Genomic DNA, 18,200 nt, shown 5'->3' with positions numbered 1-18,200 from the left:
CAGGCTGGAGTGCAGTGGCGCCATCTCCACTCACTGCAACCTCCGCCTCCCAGGTTCACGCCATTCTCCTGCCTCAGCCTCCTGAGTAGCTGGGACTACAGGCGCCTGCGACCACGCCCGGCTAATTTTTTGTATTTTTAGTAGAGAGGGGTTTCACCGTGTTAGCCAGGATGGTCTGGATCTCCTGACCTCGTGATCCACCCGCCTTGGCCTCCCAAAGTGCTGGGATTACAGGCGTGAGCCACTGTGCCTGGCCAATTCATTTTAATTTAACTGTGTTTTTAAAAATTTCCCTTGAGACTTTCTTTCTGACCCATAGATTACCTAGAAGTACATTGTTTAGTTTCCATGGGTTTGGAGATTTTCCTGTTCTTCAAGGTAGAGAGAATAGGCTTTGGTTTGGTTTGGGCCTTTTGTTTGTTTGTTTTTGGTCTGCATCTGTTGGTATTCTTGGATTGCTGACTTCTTTACTTCCAAGTCTGAGATATATGAAATGAAAAGAAAAGTTAGGGAACGCACCACTGCGTCAATCCTTGGGTACTGAGGTCCCTAGCTAGCGTGCCGCCTCCTCTTTACTTTCAGAGTCTTCCAATGCTTATTTTATATAATGCCCAGAGTTTTTAGTTGTACTTCGGGGAAAGAAAAGGGAAAATTACATCTACTCTGTTTTCTCAGAAGCAGAAGTTGGTATTTCCTTTATTTCTATATTCTTGAGGAGTACCATGCTTTTGGTCACGTATGCCTGTTATAGGCAAAATAGATGAAAGGTGTCAGGGAATAAATCTCAACACAACAATGAAATGAAAATTATTTTAATGTTACCAGCAGTTTTTCAAAGGGTGACATATAAATCTCATTGATAAATAAACTTGTTTCTCAGAGTTTGCTATCTTTTTAGAAATCCATTATAAAAGCTGAAAAACAGGCATATAAAATGGGCTGTACCAGGCTGTTAGAAAGGCAGTTATGAACCAGACGGTGTTCTAAAAACACATACACATCCTTTTTATCATGGACATTTTTTTCCCTTGTCTGCATTGAATGCTCTGAGAGTGAATGTCAATATTTATACATTCTTGAAGAGTAGAAGCAGAGACAAATTGGCAATTTTTATTTGGCCATAAATTTGCTGCCAGTGGTCAAAGATGAGGTGCAGAATTTCAGACAGTCTCTTCGTCCTGAAAGGAAAGATTTTAGTAAATCTTAGTGGTCATAGGTAGAAGAGAAATTATTGCTCTAATAGTAGCTTTGGAATTTGGAGAAATTTTCCAAACCAGGTACTTTAGAGGTGGGATGTTATATACTCTGTTCAAGAACATAAAAACCTTATACAACTGGAGCAGAGATCTATACAGAATGAGAAGCGGTCTGGAGGTGCCTGGAACTGATAGGATGAGGACCTTATCGACAGAAATTAGAAAAATTTCTGATTTAAAAAAATATCTTAAATCTAGCATCTTATCAATTTTAAAATTTTTTAGTGATTTTTTATTATTATTTTATTATAGACTCTTGAATGTTCTATGTATATAATCTTATTAGCAAAAAAGATGTTTTTATGTCTTCTTAGCCATTCTTCATTTGTTACAACTTAAAAGACAATTTGAATAATAATGATGAGGAGGACATCCCTCTTTACATTTTAAAATTGTTTTAACTATTTTTTGTAAGTAATCTTTACATCATATAAAATGTTTCATTTTATTAATCTGCCCTTATTCATCCACAAATACATTTTACCATCAAAATAGTAATACTTTCAAATTGGTAAATGTTTTCTCCCTATATCTTTATATGGATGTTATAATCAGAAGAACCATGTTTCTTTCAAGTTGTGATTATAGAATTTAGCTGTGTATCTTGTGGTTACAATTATTGATGCAGCAATGTGTTATAGTGGAAAGATATTAGATTTGAAATTAGAAAACCTAAGTTCAAGCATTGAACCTAATATTTATTAGCTATGTGACCTTAGATTAGTCCTTTAGCTTCTCTGAGCCTCGGTTTTCCCATCTAAAAGTGGGGATAGTATTGTGTTATTGATCTCATATCTTTGTTTTCAGAAAGAAAATAGATTTTTGAAACAACTTAGTAAACTACAAAGCATTGTATGCCATAGTTAGGGTGATTATATGTTCGAATTTTCCTTGGACATTTATGTCTGTTATCCTTGCTTGATTTCTTTTGCTTTCTAAATTTAAATTAAATTAAATTTTTTAGAGACACAGCCTTGCTGTGTCCCCAAGCTGAAGTGTAGTGGCATGATCAAAGTTCCTTGTAGCCTTAAACTCTTGTGTTCAAAAGATCCTCTCAAATTCTGGCTTAATTTGTAAGAGCACCTCTCCTAGTCTCAAAAGTGTCCTAGAGTGAATGATAAATTTTGTCATCTAAAATACAGTTATTATCTTTCTTATACATGTCATCCTGGGTAGATTGAAAACTGACTGAGGACAGGGATAGCTCTCCACCTTTGTGTTACCAACCCCACGTAGCTCAGCACCTTTCATTTAGGGCACTCTTAATCCTTGGATTAAGGAATATTTTTTAAAAATAGCTATTTAAACCTGCTATAGATAGTGTTTTCTAGTGAACATCATTATCTTGGCTGATACTAGAACTTAAATAGGTTGTGTGGGAGGAACTTGCAGCTATATAATATGCCATGTTTTTCAGTTTGGGCAAGCAAAGTATAATTTAAGAGATGTATCTATAATAAATTGGAAAATATGCACTTAGAATCACTGAGCTGCTTAAAGACCTGATTAAAAGCCCTGTGCAATACCAAGTGAGTTTATGACCTGTGTTGACAAATAGAACTATAGAAAAGAACATTATAAGATTGGGAATTTAGAAGTGATGGTTTTATCTCAGATTATTTAGTAGGTTTTAGTAGTTTTAGAGCTCTATTTTTATTTTTATTTTTTGTCTCTTAATCAGGAGATTAAAGTTCTGGTGAACTGCAATGAATGCTTTGCTAAGTATTTACTGGATTCCCTTTTGTAAATCTTAAAACTTCAGGCACTACTTTTTTTTTTGTCTTGGGCTGAGAAATAGTATTCTGGGTCATATCGTGAGACATTTGCTTTTGGAGAAACAACATTCAATCCAACACTTATTTTAGAGAAGATTTTGTATTTAATCATTTTTAAGAACATGAGTAATCAAGAAATCTATCTCCTAGAAACCTTGAATTTAGGGGTAGGATGAAAGAAAGTAGTTTAGTTTTTAAATGTTCATAAGAAAGGAGGAATAATGCAAAGTTGCTGCATTGTCTAAAGTAAATTGGATTTTTTTTTTTTTTTGGCAAAAAGAACTCAAGAAAAATGTGGGCTTATTTTCAGGATCATTAGATGACAATGAAGCAGTAAAACTCATGAACCTGTCCAATAATGTGGAAATGATTACTTGGTGAAAAAAATAAATGTCTAATTATTACAACATCTTAACTTGCTAAATTAAAAACAAATTAAAACATATTTTTCTATCTTCTCTTTTATATATACTTTCCTCCTGGGAAAGGCAGACAGTTGGAGGTATTTTACTTCATCTGCCTGATTTTTTTTTTTTTTTTTTTGGTTTTAAGGAGAGGGGAGTTTAATAGGCAAGAGGAAGGGAGAAGAGAGAAGGAAGAAGCTCCCTCGTACAGAGACAGAGGGAGGGGGCCTCCAAAGCTGGAAGAGGACGTCCCCAAGTGCAGCAGACTCCAGCCAGGTATATATGCAGAGGCTGGAGGAGGCCATGTCTGATTTGCATAGGGCTCAGGGGATTGGTTTGACCAGGCATGTCATTCACGTGGCCTGCGGAAAAAGCTGGCCTTCCCACCCTAGCCTTTTAATATGCAAATGCAGGGCACCATGATGTTCTACACACGTGGGGATATGTGGGGGCAGCCACGTCGCGAGGAACATGTGAATATTGTTTTTTTAAAGGAAATAGAGGTTTTTATTTTATTGCAAGCATGTTGCTGCTGTAGGTTTGCAAATTGAGGAGGTGACATGTATTACAGTTAGTTTTGGTTCTGCAAGAAAAAGAACTTCTGGATATCTGTTTCAGGACAGCGTGAATATACTTAATACTACTGAACTTTAACACTTAAGGTTAAAATTGTAAATTTTATGTTATGTGTTTTTTTACCACACACAAAAATTTTTTTTTTTTTTACCTGGTCAATGTAGTCTATTTTCTGTAAATAAACCTTGGATTAGAGCTTACCCAGAAATCTAAAATAATGAAGCCTAGAGATTTTAACAGACGATTTTCTTGTATGAATGACATTTACCTTGAAAGTCACGATAGAGAAACACGAAGAATCAGCCATGTACATACACAAATATATAAGGTATATAAAATTAGAACTATGAGTTAGGCTAGATGAGCTCAGCATTACCATATTAATATTGTTACAGATTTGGCATTTCAGGGCTGAGATGACAACTATATTCTAAATCTTCAATTGTAGGTTTAGTTAACAAACAAAAAACACCAAAGGGAAATAGATAATCAGGATAAATTGTTAAGGGAGCATATGCATGATACCAGTTCACCACTTTGGCCAGTAGTATTGAACACTTGCATGAAATAATTATTCTAACTTTTAACATGCACAGCAGTCAACTCATTTAAATGAACTCCTCTCTGCCCCCTCCACCTCTAGTGGGAGTGCTAATGAACAGTGAAGTGGCTGAGAAGAATCACTAACTGGCTGTTAAATGATGGAACATCAGCTTTATCTTACAGTTTGATGTAAAAAGAAATGTGAGAAATGTGGATTAAATCTCACTAATATTAACATCACATTATGCCGGATTTGGAGAGATCATTACAGAACAGTTAGTTTAAATACCCATCTGATGCCTAGCTCCTTTCTCTAAAACAAGATTAAGAAGAGTGTATTTAAAAACAATACCAGATTCCAAACTGGTTGTCATGTGGGCTCTTTTGCACTGTGATATTCGATCTATTTGGTGGATATTAATTCTTTCTTTTTTTTTTTTGAGACGGAGTTTTGCTGCGTCGCCCAGGCTGGAGTGCAGTGGCACCATCTTGGCTCACTGCAAGCTCTGCCTCCCGGGTTCACGCCATTTTCCTGCCTCAGCCTCCCAAGTAGCTGGAACTACAGGCGCCCGTCACCATGCCCCGCTAATGTTTTTGTATTATTAGTAGAGATGGGGTTTCACCATGTTAGCCAGGATGGTCTGGATCTCCTGACCTCGTGATCCACCCGCCTCGGCCTCCCAAAGTGCTGGGATTAGAGGCGTGAGCCACCACGCCCGGCCGATAGTAATTCTTAAGTGGTTAGCTCTGACCATTAGCTATTTCTTCACTAGATGATGCAAAATCTGTGTCCACTTAAATTTTTTCCCTCAGATAAGCATTCCCAGGATCTTTAAGAGTTCTTTATACAACAGGCTTTCAAGTGTTTTTTAAAAAATCTTAGCTGCTAGCCTTTAATAAACATGTTCCACAAAGTGTTTATACACAAAGTGTTTAATAAACATGTTCCACAAAGTGTTCACAATATTAGACTCAAAGTGATATCTAGTTGTTAGTTTAAGTAAGTACTTCAATTTTAGACACTTTTCTGTTTGAATTACTGTTTGAATTAGTAATGTCTGAAAAGAACGACAACACAGAAAATGACCTGTTACTAACCAATGTTAACATGTTATTTTCAAAGATGCTTCTTGCTTTATGCCTCATTTACTTATACAAATTAGTTTCTCTACTGCCCAAATTCCAAAGTGGTAGTTTTTTTTAGTCATCTTGATTCTCTTTCTTATATTCTTGTGACAATGTATTTTTTTGTTTATAAAGTGACACATTATTAAACAAAACTTGAAAAACACAGCAGTTTGAAGGAAATATATGACCCATAATAATTATCCATAACCATTCATCATTTTGCACATTTCTATTTTTCTGAATGGGTGGTGCGTGTATGTATTTATGCATGAAATATATGTAACAGAGTAGAGATTATACTATATACACATTTTGTACTTTATTTTTCTATCAAAATTACATTTTGAGCATTTCTTATTAATTGAACACTTGAAAAACCATGATGTGTAAGTTATGTGTAATATTCCATTTATTTATGAACTATTAGTGGTTCTTCTGTTTACATTGTTTACTACTGTGTTTACATTGAATTATAAATAATCTCATAATGGACATATTTTTATACAAACGTGTATCTCTGCATTTGTAATTATTTTATTTGCAGAGATTTCTTGAAGGATTAATTGATCAAAAGATATGAACATTTCCTGAGGCTCAGAGTTACCTCTCTAAAAGGCAAGGTGACCATGTTGTTGATCATTTCAGCCAGGACATTTTTACCAGAACAAATGCTAACCTGGACAGAACTAGGATAATAGGTGCAAAGATTTAACTGATTGAAATGGGACATAGGGTCATCCTACTAAAAGAAAATAGAATTATTTTTCTTTTAAGTTAAAAGTCTTCCAATGTTTACCCCTTAGTAGGATTAAAAAATACATCCGTTAGTATGATCTATTTTAATAAAGATAGTAAAAGCATATTGTCATGATAATTCATTATCAGCACAAGAATTTATGCTTTCTTATTCATCAGAATCTGTTTATGAATGAATGTAAAGACACATGGAGTGTTAGAAATAACAAGTACAGACACACACACAAACTTACAATATACAATGTAATCTCACTATAAAATTATAAAATCGATCTGAACATAACACATTTCAAAGCATTACTATAAAGAGGAAGCCTGAACCAAGTAACCAACCAAGAAGTAAAGATGTGGAAGAAAGAACTTTATTAGTCTTTTAAGTCTTTCCCAGATAGAATGAGAAAAGGATTTTACTCTACAATGGGATATTTTGAAGAGATAACTTTCATAATCTAAGTGAATAAATTAATGAACTTGTAATATGAGGATTTTTTAAGAGACAGTATGACATTTAAGCGTGACACAACTATTTTAAGGCCGTCTTTGTCTTTAGCTTTTATTCTTTTGCCTATATATGACTTGGAACTTGTGATAAGGCATTGTGCTTGACAGGGGCAGATAGTTAGATGACAATTCGAAGACAAAAATTTAGTAGGACATTTTTAAAAACAGTAGATTTAAAAGGGGTTGCTAAGAGGGTTCTTGGCAGGCAATGATATTATGTTTCATAGATAACAGTTTCCTTGGGTTATCTGTCTGAAAAATAAAATTGTGTTCTTTATAGAAAATATATAACTGCTAATAAACATTCTTGCTGTAATTTTAATTGTAGATTTCTTTTACTATTTAAGACATATAAAGAGATGGAAAATATAAATCATGAAGTTAGAGGTATGATAGAATGAGCACTGGACATATAAAGACAATTTTCCTTCCTTGCCAGTCCAGATGTCTTTCGTTTCATTTTCTTTGCCTATTGTACTGATTAGAACCTTCTGTACAATACTATAGAAGAGGTATTGAGAATAGACATCTTTGTGTCGTTCCTGACCCTAGGGGGAAAATTGTTCAGTCTTACGCTGTTAATTTAAGTATGATACTAGCTGTAGGTTTTTCATAGGTGCTCTTTATCCAGTCCAGAAAATTCTATTCATAGCTTGCTGAAAGTTACTTTAAAATGAAGAATGAATATTGAATTTTGTCAAACTTGTTTTTCCCTAAATCTACTGAGATGATTATGTGGGTTTTCTCATTTAATTTGTTAATATGGTGAATTACATTCATTATATTTTATTGTTAAGACAATTTGCATTATGGGATGAACTTTGTTATGATGTGTTATTCTTCTTACATATTATCAAATTTTATTTACTAATTTTATTTTGCATCTATGTTCATAAAGGATATCGTCCATAGGTTTTGTTTTATTTTTCTTGTAATGTATCTCTGGTTTTGCCTTAATACTTGCCTCACAGAAGAAGTTGAAAAGTATTTTTGTCCTTTCCAATTTTCTGGAGAGCTGTGTAGAATTGATATTACAACTTTCCTAAAATTTTGGTAGAGTTCACCAGTGAAGCCATCTGGGCCAGGAGCTTTGTTTGTGAAAAAGCTATCCAGTCAATTTTAAAAATAAGCAGGTTATCTGTTTCTTCTTGAGTGAACTTTGGTAGTTGGTATCTTTTAAGAATACCATTTTACTTAAGTTGTTGAATTTTTTTGACATAAAGTTATTGATAAAATACACTTATTTAACTTTCTGTAGAATCTGTAGCAATGCCCCCTTTTTTTATTGATAATTTGTGTCTTCACCCAGTTTTTCTCCATGAGTCTGGCTAGCAGTTTATCAGCTTTATTGATTTTCTAAAGAATGAGCTTTGGAGTTTATTAATATTTTCTATTTTTTTTCTTTTTTGTTGATTTCTGCTCTGCTATTTATTTATTGTGCTTACTTGAGGTTTAATTTGCTATTCTTTTTATTCTGTAAATGCCAGTTATGTCAAGTTGCTTGATAGTGTTAACTCTCCTGCATTGTTGCCAATTATCTATTTTTCTATCAATTACAAAGAAATATTCAACTTTCCAACCATAATTGTAGATTTGCGTATTTCTCTTTGCAGTTTTATTAGGTTTTTACTTTGTGTAGTTTCAAGCTCTGTTATTAGGTGCATAAACCTAAGCACAATAGGATTGTTATGTCCTCTTATACAATTGACCCTTTTATTATTATGAAGTTTTTTTTTATCCCTGGCAATATTCTTTGCTCAAAATATACTTTAATATTAATATAGCTACTCCATTTTTTTATTTTGATTACTGTGGCGTGGTCTACCTTTTCTATCCTTTTACTTTTAAACTTTTTTTTTTTTTTTAGCTATAGAGCATTGTACATTTTGGGGCTCTAGGTTTTATGTGGGTGGATCTTTGATATCATTTTGCACTTTCGAGGGACTTGGACTGTATCTTCGCTCCCCTATGTGTGCCCCATTAACATGCTGAGTCAGAATGGTAGGTAGTTTTATTTGTGAAGATGTAGAGAAGGGCTCATTTTGGATATAAAGGGTTGTTGGATTTTATGTGGTCAATTTGAGTTAGCAATTCCTGATGGACTACCTTGGGGGCGGATATGTCCAGCAGGCAGTTGAATATATGGTTCTGGATCTCAGAACTACGTGTTCAGGAGGACTTGAATTCATGGGTATGGAAGAGTTTCCCTAATAAAACTCTTCAGAATGAGAGGACCAAGTATGAAAACCTGGCATGCATGAATATTTAATGAGATAGAATCTGTAGTTTAGGAAAGTTCTAATGCCATAGTGATACTTATAATAATAATTTTTTTATATCTATGAATTGTTAAATACAAAAACAGTGAATCCTATATAATGAAAGATTATTTGGATATTTCACTCTATGATCTGCAGAGATTTTAATATTTCTTCTAAAGTACTTGATCTAAATGTATTACCTCAGATAGCTTAAATGTCCATAAGTATATTTTTAATAAATTTAGTATGCCACAAAGAATTCAATTGTCCTGGTTAACGAGTTACATAAAGTGCCCAAAAAACTCAAGTTTGTCAGCTTTTTTGTTCATAACTCTTGGTGCCAAGTAATATGACAGCGGATTCACATATCCTAAACCTTTGATAATTATGTGATTCAGTTGCCGTGTCTCAGAGTATTTTCCCTAATGATCTTTGGTCTCTGTTTAAGTGCTCCGGTTGTTGAGTAACCTTACCCTGATTAAGGGTGGGGGAAATAGTGGGATAATCCCATTACATGAAAAATGTCACAGGCTGAATTCTGCATGCTGGAACTCTTGGCAGCAAAAGTTCAAGTTCCTAAGGGTTGTGTCTAGGCTGTTCAGAAAATTGATCCACGTAAGATTTTATTTTAACTTTAAAATGCACTTGTCCAAAAACTTTTAAAGCAATGTAATAATATTTGGCATAATGTCTCTACTTAATTTTTTATGTTAACTGTTGGTTATCTATGAAATTTATTGTACTTATCCATAATCCAATGACAGGATAGAAAATTGGATGGTTCATTATAAGTGATCTACCTAGAAAGTAAAATTTTCAAATTCTAACTCTGGTTTTATTATCAGCAGATTGTGTGATGTGGGCAAAGTTATACGCTGGCTGGTATTACAGTTAATCCAATGTCCAAATTTCAGAAGGATTTTGAAATTATGTCTTTGCTGAAGGCATGATTACTAACAATTTAATCTAACCATCACTTCATGTTTTTATAAAATATTTAATTTAAAGCCAAATGCAAGATTTGTGAACAGAACCTCATCTCCAGTTTAATTATTATTTTAGGAACTTTGGTGATAAAATTAGTTACATCAGGGCTGTGAGTTAGGTGAGACGTGGAACTGATTATCACATTCATTTCACATGAATTTTTTTCTAGGCCCATATAACTAAAATTAGGCCAGCTACGTAAGTTAAAAATAGTAAATACTGTAAACCATAAAAGAGATATTCTTAGTGTATTTATATTTATAAAAGTCCATTTTATGTTATCACTTAAAAATGTGTCTATAGTTCGTCTACAGTCATATTTATTCTCTTTGTATTTTTCAGGAAATATTTACGCATAGGGATTGCAATTATTCAAAAATCATTTTAACTTGTCATGTTAATGATAAGAGTGATGATCAGCAAAGGTAATAAACACAGCTCAACAAACCATTTAATACAATGAAAAGGTGCAGTTACCATACTGAAACTTTTACTCACCAACATAATCAGTGAGGGAAGACCATAGGCCTTCAAACAAGATGCATCCTAGAAACTGGGGTCCAGTTCAGGAAATATTATCCTCCAATACTGATGTCAGCACCATGCATGGATGGGATTTGCTATTTAAAGCCATCTCTCGTCTAGTGTAATTTTGAAACTGCAGGAGCTGAATATGACAGCAGGAATGAACCAAATTAAAATATAATTAAATATAGTGAAATAAAAATTACATATTGTGAACATATGTTGAAACAAATACAGGTAATAATCTTTCATGAACTGTTGAAAAACCAGTTGTAGAGTAAGCATTCTCTTTGATACACAAAACTTGTGTGTATCACGTTTTCTCAGGCAAGATGGCACCCAGCTTAATACCCTTTTATTGTAATATCTGAGCGTCGCGTGTCTTCATGAAGATCTTCATGAAGATCTTCATGATAGTTACTTTAAGAAATAAATAAATGGCCATTTTAGTGACAGATAATTTTGGTTAATGAAAATCATTTCATTAGATTTTACCTCTTTCTATTCTGTCTTTTAAAAATTATATGAGTAATGCAAGTTGTTTTTAGAAAAATTAGAAAAGAAAAAAGATGAAATTGCATTACAATTTCATTTGTACTTTTTATAAAATATGATCCTTTTAAACATATTATTTTAAAATCTAATATTTGTTTTTGTTAGTGATATCATTAGGTAAAGATATTTCAGTTAGCCCTAAGTAAGGAAAAAATATGATTACTACTATTAGGTTTACTTTCCATTAATGTGAAAAGAGTAGCCGTAGTAACACTGAATTTAAACATCAGAAAGTTATATGCAATGATTTTTTTAACCTGCAAGCCTGAGAGCCAAATCCTGTACCTATAGGAATCCACCAAATTTTCTATTTTCGTCAACCCTCTTTTCTATACTAAGATTTATGCATAATAATTCTTCCTGTTATGGAGTAATGATTGCAAAATAGTAACAGTTGGGTCATTTGTTAGCAAGTAATAGAAATACAATAATAGAAATGTTAACAAAAGACCATACGACCTGTGGGGACAATAAAATGGGCTTTATTTTCTGATAGTAATCTCTAGATTGGGTAGACCCAGCCTTTGGGACAATACAAAACTACACTCTGAGGAAGGACTGGAGAGTTAGAGATTATAAAGGCAAGAACTGAAATGCAAGGGAGGGGTATCTGGGGAGCCAGGAACAGAGCCTTGCTTGGACCACCTTTAAGCCTAAAACGACAAGTCTCTATTGGTTAATTCCAAGTGGTCAATTGGGAAATTTTTAGCAGCAGTCTATTTTGGCATCCATAGGCATCAATAACAGGAACTGGTTTAGCTTGATTGCAGAAAGGGAAGTCATAATATTTTTTTGCAACATTTTCCAAGAACACAGAGTATGTGACTGCCCCTTCATCCTACTATGGCTGCCAAGTTTTGCTTTAACTTGAGCATCTCAGTTAGCCACAGGGAGTCCATTTTGTCTGTAGATGGGGCATAATTTGACAGCAATAAGTGTTACAGCCCAGTGGGTTCTTCTTGCCTGCTGCACAGAAAAGCCAATACACAGAGACAGTGGTGTTGCAGTACAGAGACAGTTTATTCATTGCAAGGCAGCTGAGTTGAGCAATGGGAGATATTTCTCAAATTCACCTCCCTGAGAACTCAGAGGCTAGGATTTTTAAGGGTAATTTGGCGGGCAGGGGTCTAGGAAATGGGTGCTGCTAATTGGTTGGGGATGAAACCATGGATCTTGGTCAAAAAATTTCTTGGGTGCTGAGTCAGTTTCTGGGTAGGGGCCACTGGACTGGTTGAATCAGTTCCTTGGTATGAGTCATGGATCTGGGTGGATTCAGTCCGTTGCTAGAATGCAAAAGTCTGAAAAATAACTCAAAGACCAAGATAGTGATGTTATCTATAGGAGCAAATGGGGAAGTCACAAATCTTGTGACCTCTGGTTACATGACTCCTGAGAAGTAAGAAATTATAGAAAAGCAAGCTAGGATACAATAACTGGTTATCATTTAGCTACACTAACATTTTAGCAGAATTCAGGCCCCTCCCATAATCCTAACCCTGTGGTCTTTCGTTAATTTTACAAGGGCAGTTTTCAGTCCCCAACCAGAAGGGACTTAGTTTTGGGAAGGGTCTATTATCATCCTTGCTTTAAAGTGAAACTATAATTTCTGTTAGCTTGACCTCCACCCAGGACAGTTAGCTTGTGAGGTTGGAAGCAAAATGGAATCAGTTATGTTAGATTTCTCTCAGTGTCATAATTTTTGCAAAGATGATTTCATAAGCACAGAGATTCTTATCTTTTTTCTGTTCGAAATTATTTCATCTTTGATATATTTCTAATATTCTCACACATATTTTTATCTTGGCCAATGTCTGTCTCATACTTCATAATAATGCCACCTTTATTGCTCCTTGAGGTCACCTCATCTAGGTGAAGACTGTTCCAGACAGACTCTGACCTTGTTTTTTGGTTTCCCTGATCCCAGCATTAGCTAGTACATAAGATGCATTAGTGTAGCTAAATGTGTCACATTCTAAATTTTTCAAGGATAGTTCATAAAGAAATTTTTTTTGGTAATCTTTCTATGTTTAAAGTGATTTTGAACTGGTTTGATGGAAGAAACATTTTTTTCTATGTCTAGCAGCTGTCAACTCTTCTCCTCTTTATCATTTTCTAGGTTAGTGGCAGACCCAAATATCACTCTGAGACCCCTTTCCTGTTCTTTCCTGATTTCTGTAACATTCAGAAGCAAATGTTAAAGCAATGCTGCTATTGAGTTTGAGCTATGGTTAAAGTAGTAAAACCTTAGTAAATCATTTTTGTTCAATAACCCATACCATACCTGACCAGAGATATATGGCTTGGGACTTGTCATTTTTGTTAGGGAAATGTAGGATTTGCAGTATGTCAAGCTTTTCTATCCAGCTATGAGGTCTCTAGTCCTGTTCCTGCACTAGAGAGTTGTAGAAAGGCAGGGGAAACTTTCCCTTTGTCCTCTGAAAGTTTGCTGAAAATCAACTGACAAAAGGCAAATTAAAAGGAGAAAAGGCATTCAACATTTGTTGATGTGCACACATATGCAGGGGAGTCATACAAAATGTGAACTTAAAGAGGGGCCAGACGGTGATGCTTAAATACTCTCTTCACAAGAGAGAGATGTATGGGCCTGGGAGGCGGGAGGCAGACATTATGTGAAGGTGAGCAGGGAGCTGCACAGCGACAAAAGTTGTCTCATTATGCAGACTAAGTCCCTCAGGAAATCTCTTGGAGCTGCTCTCAGAAGAATAGATGAAAAGTCTGTCCAGGCTAGTGAGGACTGTCAGTCTCTTCTCTTATGCAGTGATTGGTCTTTCCTGGTTATTTGATGAGATCCCTAGGGAGGGGGTTTAAGACGATTGCATTTCTTTGGAAAGATGTTTTCTTGGTCAGATAAGGAAATTCCAAAGAGATTCTCTCCCAGTGCTTGGGGGTGAAATAAGACAAGGTTAGACGGACCTTGAATCTGATTCAGGTTCTAAGATCTCTCAGCATATCCAAGCACCAGTTTTTGTGGCAATTTGTTGTTGTGCCCCAACAGGGTATAAGAGCATCCTCACTGAAATCCAATTTGCCTTGTGATTCAAGTACTTGATTCCAGCACTTTTGGTCACAAGGTAATTTGAGGATTTTTTTTAAAATTTATTTTATTTTTTTTTAAATGCCTCTTTTCTCTGGCAAATAGGGCACTTTGCTCAGCTCTAACACCAAGATCACTAAGGGTTTTCTGTTCCAACATCTTCCTCCTCATTACAGAGATTCCTGCAGATTAAAAAAAAAAGTTCCCTGTTCTTCAGGTATTGCATCTTTTTGCAGGACTTTCTCTTCATTCATTTCATAGTGAAAAGCAGCATGCCCAAAGATTAAGAGCTTGAGTTTTGGAGTCAGAGGAGTCTGGATTGAATCCTGGCTCTGCCACTGTAGCTCTTCCGCCTTGAGCAGATCACTGGCTCTCCCCAAACCCCAGTGTCTCTAGCTAAGAAATTGAGATTATTTGTACTAAATGTGGAGCAATTATTATTAAATGTAGCTTTTCAATAATATAATGTATTAAAGGGTTTAGCGTAGTAACAGTCATACTCTGGGGGCTTCACATACCAGTTTATCCTAATTTACAGCCTTTTGTGAGATTCCCTCTGATGTTCTAGTTTAGGAGAGGAGCTCCTCCACTCATTGTGCTTTTCTAAGCCTCTTTTTCTCCTCTAGAAACCTCTTTAAAGTCCCATCTTTTGCATGGATTTTTGTGTATATCCTCAATTCAACATGCAAAAAAAAAATACTCTGTGATGACTGCAAATGTTTATTTCACCATATCTGGATTTGGGATCTGCTTGTCCATCTTCCCAACTAATAGTTTAGGATACAAACTAGGCTTTTTTTGTTTGTTCTTCCTGATGTCATATAAATCATGCTATACTGTACACTAGTTGGTATAATATGCTGTCCACATTATTGCTTCCTGGTGACGACCGTGATGATGATGAGTTCCATACAAATACAAAGCCATAATATTTTCAGGATGAAGGCCAATATTAGATTAAATTTAATTAGATTTTAATGTGACTAATTGAATGCACGCCATAGCCTTTTGAATTTAACTTCCTGTGGAGTATGAAGTTATAGGAGCATGGAACTGGTTGTAATACATACAATTCTCAATACATATTTACATGAGGATGTGTGCACCTCATGTAAATATGTATTTAAATTTAACACGTTTATGAAGCTGCTACTAAAAATTGCTATGTGGCAACGGATTAACATCTCTGAGAACTCCTTATAAGAGTAATTAGGAAAGGTGATTCAAATAAAGTATTAAGCAATTTGTTTGTTAAATGTTATAGAGGTCTGTGGAGAACCTTATCCCCTGACTTACAATTGAATAGGCTTTTAATAAATTAATCTGAACTAGAAATTATTTTTTCAAATCCCTCATGTGGAACTCCACCCAAAATTTATTAAATAACAAAGAAATTAAATATAATTTCCCTCCTGGCATTGATTGTCTTATAGAGAGGAGAGATGAGCAGAGCCTAGGAGATCACAATACCTTTTTAATATAGAAATACTGCAACCTTTATGTTCAATGCACATGTCTTTGTAAGTAAGGGCCTGCTCTCCTAATGTGATCTTGTTCTGTTCATTACTTTAAAACTTGCATATCCCTCTATTTTCCCTACCAATAAAGAATTTCCCCTGTCACATTTTTCAAGCTTTTAGATACAATTTTAAAGATTCACCATGCAGTTTTTCTTAATATTTTGCTTAAACTTGTTTTACTGTATCTTAACTTTATCATTTCTTATTTGGCTACCCTAATGGTTTTTTGAGGCCTGTCCTCCCTAACCGTGACAGCTATAATACTGCCTCCTCAGTCATTTCTTTTTTTTTTTCATCACTGAGCATGCCTAGATCTTTTATCCTTTAATCATGAAAATTATTTTGGGAAGTTTGCACCTTTAATTATTAGATTTTTAAAAATTATGACCTCTTGTGTCTCACACAGTCTTAAAGTACCCCCTTACCTAGAGATATTGTCCTAATTGATGATTAAGCCTTGTCAATGGAGATAAATTCTTCAGTTCTTTATGATAAGCTAGCAGGTTGATTTTTTTGGAGGATACTTACAGTAACATCTACATTAATTTCTAAAGACCTTAATTTTTACTTTGTGTATCATATAACTTTTTTCATAAATTTTATAAGTTAAAAAGTTTTTACTGCTCTTAATTAATGCTATACATATTTGAGAAATTAAGGTCCCAGAAAATAAATCATATCATACAAGAAGTCAGTAGCTAAATATAGTTTTGGCACATATATTTCTAAGGAACTAGCTCTTTGTACTACTAACAAAATCACTGCAATTTATTGCTATATCAATTGTTTTGCAAATAGTTTTGAACACTTGTATTAGAGACTCTTCCTAGGAACTATGAGGGATATTATAATTCAGACAGAAATATTATCCTTAAGACTCTTGTAAGTATAGTGGGGGATATAACATGTGCACACAAATAACCATACTACAAGATTTAAAAGGACAAGTATTATAAAGGATAGATAGTGTAAGTGCTGTGGGATTCTTACAGGAGAAGAAAGACTTCTGATGAGGAGGAGCAAAAGGAGAAAATTTTGTGGAGGAGGCATTCAGTATGTTCCTCTAAAGAAAATCAATATTGGAGAAAGCAGCGTGAGCAAAACTAAGGAAGGGGAAAGCACAGGGTGGTAGTAGTGTTGGGAATAGGAAATGAGTTCACCTTTGCCCAAACTTATTGAGCATCAGTAAGGACATGGGGACTTTGAGCTGGACATGTGGCTTTGGATTATTTATTATTAGATTATTTATAAACACTGGTACTTTGATAAAAAGAGATCCATAAATAGATCCATGATTAAGGGGATTTTTATGATTTTTAAAGTATTTAGTAATAAGGTTATATGTGAAGGAAAGCTAGATTTTATATCATTTATTTGGCTCTAAACACTTATTTAGTTTCACTTGCCGGCGTATGTATCAAAGGTATTGTTAGCCCAAGTAATTGGCAGAATAGTAGTGGTCCCCCCTTTATATTGTGATTTTAGAAATACCAGGAAAGTTTGTTTTACAAAGTTCTCTGTCCTCTAATACCTGATATTTTCTTTGACATATTCTCTAAAAGCAAGTGATCAATGCCTTGATACATTTCCTTTGTTAAAATACAAAAGACTTTGGGCATAATATGGGAGTCCTGTGTAGGGAAAGAATATCTCTTTGAGTAAGTACTAAGAGTATTTATTTAAATATTGTTTAAACTCTTTGAGTAAATACTAAAAGTAAATACTAAGAAGAGAATATCTAGGCCAAATCTGGTTTTAATATTTTTTGACTGACTTTGTAATTTTATCTACTCTGTTCTGATGTATCTCAGAAAAATGTCAAATATAAGTAAATGAATATATATATAAACATGAATATAACACTGAGTTCATTGGTAGTTTTTATTTGTATATTTTAATAAAAATTAAATAAAATAATCATTGTTTCTGGCCTAAAAGGCATTTTCCAGCACATGAAATCTGAAACCAGAGCCTTAGTGAGTAGTTGGATTAGGGATCCTTCTCTGGAGGAAGATTGGCTGTGCTTTCTTAATGACTACCTTGATTTCTGTTAATGAGCTATTCAGAGGTATAAAACGACAAGTTCACTTTCAACCTTCTGCTGTACTATTTTCATCGTGTATAAATAGTTCTTAATAAAGTCATTTTATTCTAAATTGCTTTTATTTTTTGTAATTCCAGCTTTACTTAGAAAGAAAATACTTGAAGAGCTAGCATATGGTTAACTTATGCCACTTTTCACTTGGCTTTCTTGTTGGTATATTTCATGCTCTTCTTTGTGGTCTTTTTTCCTTATTCTCTATTATTTCTTCTTCGATGTAAGACCCATTGCCTTTGTGCTGCTCTTGAATGTTTGGG

At 34.4% G+C, this 18,200-nt stretch overlaps 1 protein-coding gene across 28 annotated transcripts in view; it reads left to right on the top strand.

Moving 5' to 3' along the window:
* IQCM (IQ motif containing M) overlaps nucleotides 1–18,200 on the top strand; it is a 465,249-nt gene that overhangs the window by 37,690 nt on the left and 409,359 nt on the right. For 8 of the 28 annotated variants that reach the window (XM_055111889.1, XM_055111887.1, XM_055111898.1 and 5 more), the window contains one exon: nucleotides 10,530–10,612. The exons of 14 other annotated variants lie outside the window; for them this stretch is intronic. The gene's annotated coding sequence lies outside the window, so the exon portion shown is untranslated. Of the gene's footprint in view, nucleotides 1–2,469; nucleotides 3,712–10,529; nucleotides 10,613–18,200 lie in introns of those variants that run through there. 6 more of the 28 variants (XM_055111890.1, XM_055111901.1, XM_063603582.1 and 3 more) reach the window with 3 other exon arrangements.

The sequence above is a fragment of the Pan paniscus genome, chromosome 3, assembly GCF_029289425.2.
Source record: "Pan paniscus chromosome 3, NHGRI_mPanPan1-v2.0_pri, whole genome shotgun sequence".
Classification (NCBI taxonomy): Eukaryota; Metazoa; Chordata; class Mammalia; order Primates; family Hominidae; genus Pan; species Pan paniscus.
This window is presented reverse-complemented; position numbering and strand designations above follow the sequence as displayed.